Here is a 13798-nt window from a genome sequence, read left to right as displayed (position 1 = left end):
CCTTCTATGACTTCCAAGATCTAAATGCTGCTTTTAATTCTGCAGGAAAATTATGTTTACACTGAGTATATAAAGTCTCATATTCTGCATGTTATCCTGTGTGCATTGGGAGTTGTAGCTGAAGGCTTTCTTATTCCATGTTTTAGTTTAGATTGTCAACAGCCTAAATAGCACCAGAATGAATGTGTTGTTCTGAGTAGACACATCAGTGTTGACATAAAATAATTTCATCTCATATTTCTAATTGATGAGAACATTGTGCTTTCTCTGTGAATCACCATTATGAGTTCTAATCCTACATGAGGTACAAAGCCAGTTGTTCTTTCTTAGTCCTAGGAAAAAGAAGGCAATGGCCAACTACTGCAAAAATATTGCAAAGAAAACTTCAGGGACTTGCCAGGAGTCAAGACAAAAGAAAGAAGAGGAGAGGAGACGGGGGAGAGGTGGAGAGGTGGAGAGGAGAGGAGGGAAGGGAAGAGAAGAGAAGAGAAGAGAAGAGAAGAGAAGAGAAGAGAAGAGAAGAGAAGAGAAGAGAAGAGAAGAGAAGAGAAGAGAAGAGAAGAATATTTGCATTTTAATGTTTTTCAAAGCTATGGATTGTGTTCACTCTATGTAATTAATAATTGGAATGGAAGAACTACAACAGCCATAACAACTGATACAGAGCCAATTAAATGGGTTGGGGAGTCTACGAGTTATTCTAATTTGAACTTTTAATTTTGTAAATAGCCTGTAGTCAATGTATGTAAATTGGGGATCCATATAAATTTGTTTAATAAATAAAACAGCAGGGATCAAAAAAAGTATTAGACATATGCACATTCTTGTACACTTCCAAATTTTTGAAGTTCCTAACACTTGTGCTATTTTTTTCTCACTGCTGTCTAAAGCAAAATGAGTTAAAATTTTTCCATACTTCTTGTGATAGTTTGGGCTTGTTCTCAGTATGTCACATTCATTTTTCACATATATTAATTTGGTGAATGAAATATTACATCATATTCTAAGAGACTGCCTTGCTTTTTATTTTGCTTTTTAAATAATCTATAGATAAATAGCAATTCAGCAGATTAAATTAGCCAGGGATAGAAAAATGGATAAAAATATGCAATTTTTTAAATACAAATTGAAAAATAGCGAATGGCAGGTTGAAAATTTGAAAGAAAGAAAAGAGCATCCCAATACAGTTTTCTTAATAACATCTTTTGATACATTTTGTGATGCTGTGCATTACTTTCAACCATTTCTGGTATTGGCAGATTTTATCCAGGTCAGTTTATTTGCACAAATAAATATTCAAGATCATAAGACAGAAAACAATGCAGCTTTGCGCAGAAGAATGAAAAAGCCATCATACTAATCAAAGACAATTATGAAATCTTAAACTCCTTATTGAATCCCACAAGTAACAATAAAGAATGAAATATAAGTAGACAATGCCAAGATTCATGTTCTATTGTTCAGTTAAGTTACTGATTTGGAAGTGGATATTATAATCAATTATAGTAATTGAACTTATTTGCTAGTTACAGTATATACACTGCACATACAAATCTCCTTTTCTATTATAAAAAAATAAATGGCAGCTTCTTCTATGTTAATTAAATCAGCGGTTAAGAATTTTTGGTGGCTCTAAGTTGTTATGTTGAATGTACCTGAGAAGAGGTCTTTGAGCTAGATGAGTTTACCAGTTTTGATCAAATACTTAGTGATAATAGGCCACTTAAGAAAGAGCTGGTGCATTTTCCAATAGTCTGAGAGCAATTGCAGATTTGGCAAGCTGAAACCCCCCCAAAAAAAATCTTTCTGGGGAGCAACAGCATCTGCAGAGTTTGGGGGAACAATGAGAGCAATGTCACAATCCTGGTCCTTTTCTAGATGAGTTGTGCTGTCATGGGCACGCCCAAGAGGGTTCAGTTTGCAATGCGATATCATTTCCATTAGTATGATGAAAACAGGGGATCCCATTGCTGGGCGGGGGGCAGTTAGGAAAAGGAGACAAAGCAGGGGTGAAATCCAGCAGGTTCTGACAGGTTCTGGAGAACCGGTAGCAGAAATTTTGAGCAGTTCGGAGAACCGGCAAATACCATCTCCGGCTGGCCCCAGAGTGGGGTGGGAATGGAGATTTTGCAATATCCTTCCCCTGCCACGCCCACCAAGCCACGCCAATAGAACCGATAGTAAAATAATTGGATTTCACCACTGAGGCAAAGCATGGCTTCTGAAAGTTTCTCTCAACCCTCTCGTGACCTTAGAGCAAAATGATTTAAGAATGGCACCATATTTGACACCATTCTGAACCAGTGACTAATTGCCTTTTCCATAGGAATACAGGATTATTATTTTTAAAAAAACTTTCTCAGCAACCCCTAGTCTGATCCCATTTATTTTTGAAATATTTTTTTTCACAGCAAATGCATTGCCATTCTGCTCTGTTTTCCAAAAGTTATTCTGCTGATTCTTAAAAAGATACATTACTTTTAAATTATAGAATCATAAGGCTGGAAGGGGCTTTAGAGGTCTTCTAATCCAAGATTCATACCCCTTTAGAACAATGTCTTTGTAACATTCCAAAGATAGATTGGAAAGAAGGGTGGAACAACACTTATGAGCTGCTCTGGAAGTGCAGCAATTCAACTCTGACCCCTGAGATGTTCTTTGTTCAAACATAAGGACTTCTATCAGTGGTGGGATTATTACCGGTTCTGTGGGAATGGCTTGGTGGGCATGGCAGGGGAAGGATACTGTAAAATCTCCATTCCCTCCCCACTCCAGGGGAAGGATACTGCAAAATCCCCATTTCCTCCCAATCAGCTGGGACTCGGGAGGCAGAGAATAGATGGGGGTGGGGCCAGTCAGAGGTGGTATTTACCGGTTCTCTGAACTACTCAAAATTTCTGCTACCAGTTCTCCAGAACTGATCAGAACCTGCTGAATACCACCTCTGACTTCTATGCGGACATATAAGTATCAGCAAACATGTTTCTTAATTCACCGAACTATTTATTGGAGGATGAAGTAGGATAGTTAGTTAGACCCTGGGGTCAAAGCAGAATTCCTATGGGCCCAAAATATGTTTTGCATCTAGCACTGTTTCTTTACATGGCTTCCTCCATTGCCATCACCTCCTGCTTATCACCCACTCTGCTGTACTCTATATGTAATCTTTGATAATTTAGTGTAATTCTTTCATGTTCTAGAGTTAGGTCTGGCTGAAAAGACTATCCTGCTTCTTGCCCTGGTAATCTTTCTCTTCCTGCCTAATGTCAGGCTATGTGTTGATTATGCAGACCCAATGCATATTTGCAGTTGGCACCCATTGCTGCCTCCTTGCATGGCCTTCTAGCACAGCTGCCACCACCTTCACATTTCCCCTGGACTGGAAGGGTGCATCTGTTTTTTATTTGAAGTCATTATAATAATTGTTTGGCATTGACATTGTATTTGAGAAGTGATCTAGCTTCAGTAATGTATTTCAGATGGAGGTCTTTCAATTCTTTTGCCTGAAATAAAAATTAAGATTGTAGTGGAGAGGGAAGCCAAAGGAGGCCTCTGTGTCCTAAAATCAGAATACAATACCAATATGTTCAATGTTGTCATCTTAAAACATACTCTAATATGCAAAATGAAGATTACTGGAAAGGAATCAAAACAATGACAAGGATTTCTCATACATTTACCCTCTGTCATGATTTACTATAGATGCTTGTTCCGTTGCCATCATTCTCTGTAAAGAATGTAAGAATATAAACAGTGCCTGCTGGAGCAGATCCCTGGCTGATCTACTGTAGTCCACAGTCTGTTCCCATAGTGACCAAGTCCCTGCAGAAGGAAGCCTACTGGTGTCCCAGCAGATGGCCCTCAGAGGCAGTCATACTGCCATCAAGGCTAATAGACCTTGATCTCCCAGACTTCCATGACCATTGTTTTGAAGCCAGCTAAGCTGGTAGTCATCAACACATCTTGACATAACAAATTCCTGAGTTCAATTACAGGTGGTGTTAAAAAATATTTATTTTTGTCTGTCTTATTTCTTTCAAGATTCAATTTTAGTGGCATCTCAGAAAACACCCCTAAAAGTTGATCGGACACTTTTTTTTATCAGATTTCTATACCGCCCTTCTCCTTTCGGACATTTGAATGAACAAATACTGAAACTGATTTCTCCCTCCCTCTCTCTCTCTCTCTCTCGCTCTCCCTCCCCCCTCTCTTTCTCTCTCCCTCCCTCCCTCCCTCTCTCTCTCTCTCCACACACACACATACACACACAGAGAGTTCTATAGCACAATTTTTAACGTGCAATCCCATTATATACTCGCCCTGTAGTTTGTATAGATATTGATACCATATATTAGCTGTTTTACAATATTCTTCCTAATGATTTCAAACAGAGAATTTGTTGTTTTTTTAAATAGCAGCCACTCATTGTGTTGCTGATATTTTCTTTGAATTGTTCATCCCAACTCTAAGATCTCTTTCAGGTCAGTCCACAGTTGCTTGGAATGGATTTTTCATTTACTGGTATTGAACTGACCTTGTCATGTCATGATGATGAGATGACCAGCCCAAGGAGACCCTTTTGATGCTTATTAGAGCCATGGTGGCGCAGTGGTTAGAATGCAGTACTGCAGGCTACTTCTGCTGACTGCTGGCTGTCTGCAATTTGGCCGTTCAAATCTCACCAGACTCAAGGTTGATTCAGCCTTCCATCCCTCCGAGGTCGGTAAAACAAGGACTCACATTGTTGGAGGACAATATGCTGACTTTGTAAATCTCTTAGAGAGGGCTGTAAAGCACTATGAAATGGTATATAAGTCTAAGTGCTATTGCTATTACAATCCCTTTTTATCTGACTGTTTAGTATCATCAACACATCTGGTCACCTCATTCTAAATCCAGATAATTTATAACAAATTAACAGGACCAATTCATCTCTCTAATTTACAAGTTATCCTCTTATTCCTATTGCTTCTTTCCTGTTCATTAATTAGTTATCAGTCACACACAAAAAAAAATCTGTCTTCTTTTTTCGTGTTTGCTGGATTTCTTTGGGAACTTTTGAAGAGATTCAGAGATGACAAAGGCAAAGAAGTTGTTCAAATAAGTTGTTTAAAGGCCATTTTATATTGTATCCATTCTCTCACTATTGTTGTTGTTAGTTGTGAAGTCATGTCCAACCCATGGTGACCCCATGGACAATGTTCCTCCAGGCCTTCCTGTCCTCTACCATCCTCTAGAGTCCATTTAAGCTAACGCCTACTACTTCAGTGACTCCATTCAGCCACCACATTCTCTGTCATCCCTTTCTTCCTTTGCCCTCAATCTTTCCCAGCATTAGGCTCTTCTCCAATGAGTCCATCCTTCTCATTAAGTGGCCAGTATTTCAGTTTCATCTTCAGGATCTGGCCTTCTAAAGAGCAGTCAGGGTTGATCTCCTCTAGGTTTGATCGGTTTGTTCGCCTTGCAGTCCAAGGGACTCGCATGAGTCTTCTCCAGCACCATAGTTCAAAGGCCTCAATTTCTCACTGTATAAAACCCTAATAATATTTACCAAGGTAAAAAAATGGTTCAACAGTCTATATTCATCCCTGTTTATAGTTTCTTTTTCCACTTCTCATTGCTCACTAAAAATATTTTAAAGCTAGAAATAAAAAAATATTTGAAATAGAAGATATTTGAAATAAAGTTTAAAACATTTTAAAATAAAAATATTTTTAAATGAAAATAAAATAACAGTACAATTTGAGATTGTCCCTTTATTATTGTCTTTATCATTCCTCCAGGGGAGAAAAAAAATCTCTAGGAATCTTTCATATCCATTGTAACCACCTGGTGTCTACCACAACCACAATTTTATCAAGACTAGACATTAAAAGTTATCAAATATGATTATTTGCATAAGACATTGAAATAATCATTTAATTTTCCATTACTCCAATCAACAGCTAAGTGCAAGCTAAAATAGGAAATTAACTTAGGAAGTTTAACAGTCAACAGAGAGAACTTCAGTTAATGTGTGTTAATAACACTAGGCAAAGAACATACAACCTAATACAGCAGTATTACCTAATACATACAAATGTATGGGTGCACAGAGTTGAAAAGGCAAATTAATAGTAATTTAATAATTGGGGAAAGGGGGTTAGAAAGGATTTGAGGGACCTTTATAGTCTATGTGGAATTATGGAATAGGTTTGCCCTATCTATTGCTACAAGCCAAACCTTTAGTAAACACAGAACTCTTCTGAGAGCATTCTGTAATTTTACAAATTTTGCGTATTAGCCATCATACATTACAATTGCATTATTGCATTATTATTATGGTTGATGTTATTAATTTTTCTATATAATTACAGTGGATGTTTTGGGTGTTTAATGTCTGATTATTTTGCATCAGCATTTGAATTATTGAATTATGGGTATAAATCAGCAGAGCCCTGGCAGATTGAATGATATACAAATAAATTAAATAAACACCATTGCTGAAGAGTTTGAGAACTAATGTCCACAGATTTGGACAATGCTGAGGTTAGGGAAAGTCTCCCTATTCAGCAGTGGTGAAATCCAAATTTTTTTACTACCGGTTCTGTGGGTGTGGCTTGGTGTGGCTTGGTGGGCGTGGCAGGAGAAGGATACTGCAAAATCTCCATTCCCACCCAACTCCAGGGGAAGGATGCTGCAAAATCCCCATTCCCACCCCACTCTGGGTCCATCCAGAGATGTATTTGTCGGTTCTCCAAACTGCTCAAAATTTCCACTACCGGTTCTCCAGAACCTGTCAGAACCTGCTGGATTTCACCCCTGCTATTCAGTATTCAGAGTCCTTGAATGTACAGAGTTAATGAGCAGGATAAGATAGAACTGGACTCTGATGCTACAATGCACCACTGAACATACTCCGCTGAACATTTATTAAATATGGAAATGCTTGAACAAGACTTGAATTTAAACTAATGAAAATATAACATCAAAGTTTTTGGAAGAATCAATCTCACACTATTCAAATCGTTCATTCAAAAGCATTAAAACAACTGGAAGTGGTTATTGAATAACTGAATTATGTACTCTGAGAAATGACTCTGAAAGGTTAATTATGGATCCAGCATGTACAAACTAATGAAAATAAAACAGAAGCATGTGGAAGGCATCAAGTTTACAATTTTTAACATGAGCAGCACTAATAGACCTTTTCTATTGCCAGGCACAACCCTTGTAATTCTACAAATTAGGCCAAGCCCATGGGAATGGTGTGCCTGCAGCTGCTGAACAGATGTGGGAATGAAAAACGAGGCAGATTCATCCAAATAAAACCGGATGGTTTTGCAGTTAATAAAATTACTACTAATCTGCTGCTAACTGACTATGGTCCCATCTAAAAGGCCAGGCATTTCATTTTATAGGAAAAATACATCTAAGGGATGAAAGGTAAAATAGCTGCACTGGAGAACTCATTACCGATTTAGGCCTCATGCTGAATTTTCCTTGACGGAGAGAAGACAAGAAATCTATGACAGCCACGAAAGAGCTGGAGGGACAAACAAACAATACTATATATTTGCAATCCATTATTCACAAACATCCCAAAGCAAATATATGATGGCTGTATTATTAAGAAAACATAGTTAAATCTGTGTAATTATTTGGCTTTGGTAGATTTGCTAGAGGGAAAAATGTAAAAGAGGAATTACATTGCATATAACCATCCTTAAGAGATGCATTACTTCTAAATACAGAGAAGTAATGTATAACACTATCAGAGAAGAAAAGATTGGACAACTCTTCGTTCAGGATGACATAAGAACTCTTGCCTTGCACAGGACGTTGGATTAGAAGACCTCTGAAGTCCCTTCCAGCCTTATGATTCCAGCCTTCCAGACTTGTGATTTAGAAGTAATGTATCTGCTAAGAATGGTGCATTCTCTGTGCTTTCTGTGGTTGGACCAGGGTGTCCACTTGGAGGTGGGAAGTAGGGGTGTCAGAAAACTGTTTGAAGTCCTGCCCTTTTGTGATATATAATAAAATATATAAGGGACATCACTTGGGTTGCACCCTTGATTTTTTTCACTCCTGCAGGTGCCACAGCATCTAGCCTACCTTATTCATCGGGAATAAGATAAATACTTGTATATACATACATAGTGAGATACTTGTAATTGGTTTCATACCTCAACACCAATGCATTTTTTTCCTTCCAGTTCTAGCTTATGTAATTTAATATCTAGGTTCCCTTCTCCAATTTATGTGAATTTGCATCATGGGTATTAGAAGGCAGAGCTTCCCTTCCTAATGTAACTTCAATGGAAAATGGTATTTTGAAATTTTATTAGCAAAACAATTGAATCATAGTAAATGAAAAGGAAAGGCTGTATACAGTAGCTAGAAGTAGAGGTGAGCTTTCCACAATGCACTGAAGAAGCACAAGAAATCAGGCCACAGCTGTAAAGGAATAGAGGTACTGGAAGAATACCACTATTGGTGGAGCAGTGCAGAAGCCCAGCCTTAAGACCAAGACAGGTTACGAGTAGCCCTATTCAGTTTGAGACCTGTAAAATGGGCCTTGTCTACACAGATATTTATGTTTAATAAGCTTGCTTAAGGTGTCTTGAATTTGCCTTTATCAAGGGTTTTGTGCTATACAGCGGTGATGTAGCTCTCTTTGCCAAGTCAAAGAGGCAGAGGGATTTGCATCAGCAAGACATTTTGGGTTGCCATGCAACCTGGACGAGTACTCCTGATAGCCAGCAGAAATTTTGATGCCCACATTGTACAGCTGCAGGAAACCACAACCAGCAATTCATTCTGGTTGGATGAACTTCACTTTACTCTAAAAAAATAAAATAAAAAATGAAGGAGCCACACTGCTCCATAGCACAGCTTCAAGCAGGTGAGTCATTTCAGCTGTCATCGAAACAAGACACATCATATGAAGATCTGCATTTTTTAAAATTTCCAGTGCATTATGAACACCAACCTGTGGTAATCCAGCAGGGTGTTTACAGAACCTGTTTGAACAGTTACCCTGCTTTTGAAGAAATAAAATGCTTCTGCAGATAAAAGTTTGCAAAATATCCTTGACATAAAATTCAGGTCAGAATGGAATTTCAATTGTCTTACAAAGGTAATTTTTCCCTTGAGAATAACTGCATTCCATACTCCTAAGGATTACAGACACCCTTTCAGTCTGTACAGCTGGTGCGGGGCCTGTTTTCTTCTTTTCCGCAGCTGTTGGATACCCTCTGTGGCTTCTATGCAAAAAAAGGCAGAATGCAAAAAGTGGAAGGTGCCAATGAATAACACAAAAAAAGAGCTGAACACATTCTTCCCAGTAAGGTCATACAAAGCCCAATTGAAATATATCAGATTACTCTCCTTGTTGTTGCTTTCCTCCCAAGCCTTGGCACAGTGGCTGTTTAGAATCTAGTTTTTGTTTAACAACTGTCTTCCTCAATTCCCATGGTAATACCAAAGAATCATCTCTCTTACAGGGAATGTTCAACTTACGTCCACAATTAGGATCATTATTTCCTTTTTTAAGCAAGGCAGTTGTTAAGTGAGTTGTGCCCAGTATTGTTACATTTTTTGCCATGGTTGCAAGTGTTTAGTGGCTCGTGGTCTTTAAGTGAATCTAGCTTCCCCCATTGACTTTGCTGGTCTGAAGCTGGCTGGGAAGGTTGCAAATGATGATGACATAATGCTGGGATGTTGTAACTATCATCAATGCATGCCGGTTATCAAATGCCTGAATTTTGATCATGCGACCGTGGGATGCTGTGAGACAGTCATAAGTGCGAGGACTGGTTGTAAATCATTTTCTTTTCAGTGGCACTGCAACTTTGAACAGTCACTACACAAAGGGTTGTAAATTGAGGACTACCTGTATTTGCCTGCTACAGAATGCTACTTGGTCCCCTCTGTTCAAAAAGAACAAAATAGAAACAAGAAGGCCTGATCTCGGCCTTTTCTAACCTGGTTGTCTTCTAGATCAATGGTTCTCAACTTTGGCAACTGTGGACTTCAACTCTCAGAATTCCCCAGGCAGCGTGAGAGTATGAGCATAAATTCAGCCCTGAGATAATGAAGGCATCAACAATTAAAAACCTCAGCAACAGTAAATTCTGGAGAATTGCAACAGTGGCAATGAACATTCACTCTTCCTTGTGAACGTTGTCACATCCCAGCAACATTTCCACCCTATGCCGGAGAAAGCCCGTGTTCCCCTGGGCTGGAGTTAAGAGAAAAACAGCTGCCTGGTTAACTCCCAGAAATATTTGGAAAATAAATCAACTAATTAGCCGGGGCAACAACAAAAAAATCTAGAAAGGCCCCAAGAGAGGACTTAATCCATTCCAAATGGATGTAAAATCATTTTTGCAGGTGGGCACCAAACTTGCGCTCACTGTTTACTTATACTGATAAATCAGCTTCTTTCTCTAAAGAGTGGGACTTGGCCATAATTATCTGTACATTCAAGAGGGACAGTAAAGATGAATTAGTTAACTATTGCCCTGTCAACCTACTAAATATTACCGTATTAGCAAGGTACAGAGCTTGCTAATAATATTTAGTAGGCTGACAGGGCAATAGTACAGAACAGTACAGAACAGTACAGTACAAACATTTCTACTGTAAGCTGCTAGGCTGTCTGGAGGTGGGGGGAATTTCTTGGGACATAAGGGGGAGGTAGGCTTTAGATCAGATGGATCCGGTCTCGATCAGGGCTTAGTGTTTTACTATCTGTTTGAAAAATAAAACTCAGTTATCTAAAGCAGCTTTGCATACTACCTTTGTTGACTTTAAATAGGCTTTTGATTCAACACCTATGGAAATCCTTTGGAAACCCAATGTCTCCTCAATGGATTAGAGCCAGGATGGTGAACCTGTGTCATGCGTGCCACAGGTGGCACGTGGAGCCATATCTGTGGGCCCGCGAGTGTTGACCTAGCTCAGCTTTAGCATGCATGTGTGCGTGCGCTGGCCAGCTGATTTTCAGGCCTTCCATACCCACTGGAAATTGGGAAATGGGCTGTTTCCGGCCTCCGGAGGGCCTCCATTGGTGTGTGGAAGGCCATTTTTGCCTTCCCAGTCTCCAAGAAAGCCTCTAAAGATACCCCACCCACTCACCCACGCTGGCATGCGACGGCAAAAAGGTTAGCATCACTGGATTAGAGACTCAATGTCTCCTCAATGGATTGATCCTTCCAAAGACCTCACATGGGTTTCATACTCCGTAGCACACACATCCCTGCCTATCTGCACTTTGTAGAAGCCTTCACTGGCCCACCCATGCTCTGTAGTGCCTACCTGCAGCCCTTGCTGGTCTCCCTATGACCACAGGTGGCTTGCTTGCAGCCTCCACCTCCCACCACGCTCAGATGCAACCATTGGGCCAATTGTGATCCTCACTGACTCACCCAAAGCTCCCACTAGCCCACCCGCACTCAATGTTCTTTTAACACAGGCGGTTTCTTTCAGCTGTTGAACTATTTCCAACTAAATGTAATAAGAACTTTTCTTCCTCCTCTCTTCCATGTTGTGGACGTGATGTATAATATGACTTCCTTTTGGTTTCTGCAATGCTAAAACAGCTGTTGTCCCATTGGGGTTTGTATTTCACTAATAACTGAGCAGAGGCATTTTATAATGTTCTGCTTGGAAATCTTGAGTCAATGTGAAATAGTTTCATTGATTATTAGCTTACGGATGGGTCAGACTGCTCATGAGAGATTCATTCACAGTTTGACCCAGTGATGCAATTTAGGACTACTTTACCAAACAGGATCTGGTGGTAACTCAGACCTTGGAGACCACCCAAGGCACAGTATTCAGCTCCTGCTAGATGCAGAAAGAACATACATCTGACATCTGCTAGCATATATTTTAGGGGACAGAAAATGTTCCTTAGCTTAAAAATGGTCTCCACACCCCATTTCCGTTTCCTCCCACAGGAACCACAATAGCTAGGTTGGTTCAGACCTGGTTAAGATACTGCGCAGCTGTTTCAGCCATTTCAAGGTTGACCACAGCTTGAATGAGATATATTGATATCCATCTGATTATTTCCCACATTAAGCTATGTTGTGGATGGTACTCTCTCCAATTTTTCCCATTGTATCTCCCTAAAAAAAATCCCTGTGAAATCTAGGATTTGCTTCCCTTCCCTTTCCACAGACCCATTTCTCTTCCACATTCCTCATCCCTGAACAAAATAATCAAATCACAATGCTATCCAAAGATTTTGGGAAGTCCAACCTGTTTTCAGGGCAACAGCTTGATGAAGAATTGATACAGAATATTACATGCTTATGAATATCCATGGTAGCATCATGCAAGAACCACTACTGCTGCTAATGCTGCTGTTTGTTTTTCTTTCCTCTTAATTCCAAAATGTTTCCTGCTTTTCCAATGACCACAGCGGAAAAGAAATTACAAAATAATTATGTCCTATAAATGCCAATGAGGCGTTGTACCCATTGCCTGGCTAAACTAAGAAAGTACCAGATGTTTGCCTAGCAATTTTGTACCTTGCCTATATTTATCCTGGACAATAAATTAGGTGAGGCTTATCCTGATGGGACAAAGTAGTGGAAGGGATATTGTTGCAGATAATCTGTAGGTTAAGAAAAAGGCCACCAAAAAAAAAAAGGAAGAAAATTTGTGAATTCTCTCTTGGTTTTGTGATGATAGACCTTCTCTTCCTAAAGGTTTGAAGACCAGATCCAGACGGTAAGAGGATAACCTAATAAATAATAATAATAAAATGTCTAAGATCTTATTCGTGGGTCATTCCAAGTTACAAATAATTGACTTGGAACATCTGTTTCCAGGCTCAAGGTTCAATTTCCAGAAAATTTTGAAGTCTGAGAGGCAGTGGTTATCACCCAAATGGCTAATAAAATCTATGGTATAATTTGCGTAATGATAGCACTTTAAGGGACATTCTGCTCTGCTTTCCTTAGAGCTACATGTGAATTACACACTGGCCTCTAAAAAGTTTTTAGTTGGCTTAAAGATGAGGAACAAACAAACCAGGTTAACGACTGTTCAAGTTACAATAGACCCTGAAAAAGCTACTTATGACCCAGATTCAAAGTTCTGATGTGCACCTTCCCAGTCATATGACTGCACCAAAATAGCCTGCATTTATGGCTATTTGTAGCATCCTCCAATCATGAGACCAGAATTTACACTTTTCCCAAAAAAATTGTTTACTTTTGGTTTCTGACAAAACCCACCCCATAATGAACAATGAGTTTATTTAAGAATGGTGGTGTTTGCTTAATCACTGTAGTGCTCACATAATGATTGTGGCAAAAAGGGTTATAAAATCGGGTCTGGTCATGTTGTGACTCAGTTCATGACTCTCATGATTTATGACCAAAATTGAGGGCTCAAACAAACAAACAAAAAAAAAAGGCAAGATGCCAGCTGCTATGGAACAATCAAGCCTTTGCCTGTGTTGTGATCTAGGCTTCCTGAGTCATTAAAACACACGAGTAGTCCCAAAAACCTCTTTTATTGCAACAGCTGTGAATTACGTTCATTCACAGCTGAGTCCCAATTAGTTGCAAAAAGTCCTTCGGGAGAAGTCCTTCAGGATAATCACCAACCTTTATCTCCCTTGACATGCTGCCAAAGACCTACTTGGCAAAGCCACACAGTTCAGAATCAAACAGAGATGCTGACTGGGAACAGAATTAACAATGTTGCTTTCCTGCAAAGGGCCCACATGCCTTTGCTCCTCTTTTAAACCTTACAGGAGGGGCCAATCATCTCCAGGCCTTACTCCCAAGTTGTTCCT

This window comes from Pituophis catenifer, unplaced genomic scaffold (assembly GCF_029215685.1).
Source record: "Pituophis catenifer annectens isolate HBS135680 unplaced genomic scaffold, rPitCat1.0.hap2 SCAF_1, whole genome shotgun sequence".
Classification (NCBI taxonomy): domain Eukaryota; kingdom Metazoa; phylum Chordata; class Lepidosauria; order Squamata; family Colubridae; genus Pituophis; species Pituophis catenifer.
This window is presented reverse-complemented; position numbering follows the sequence as displayed.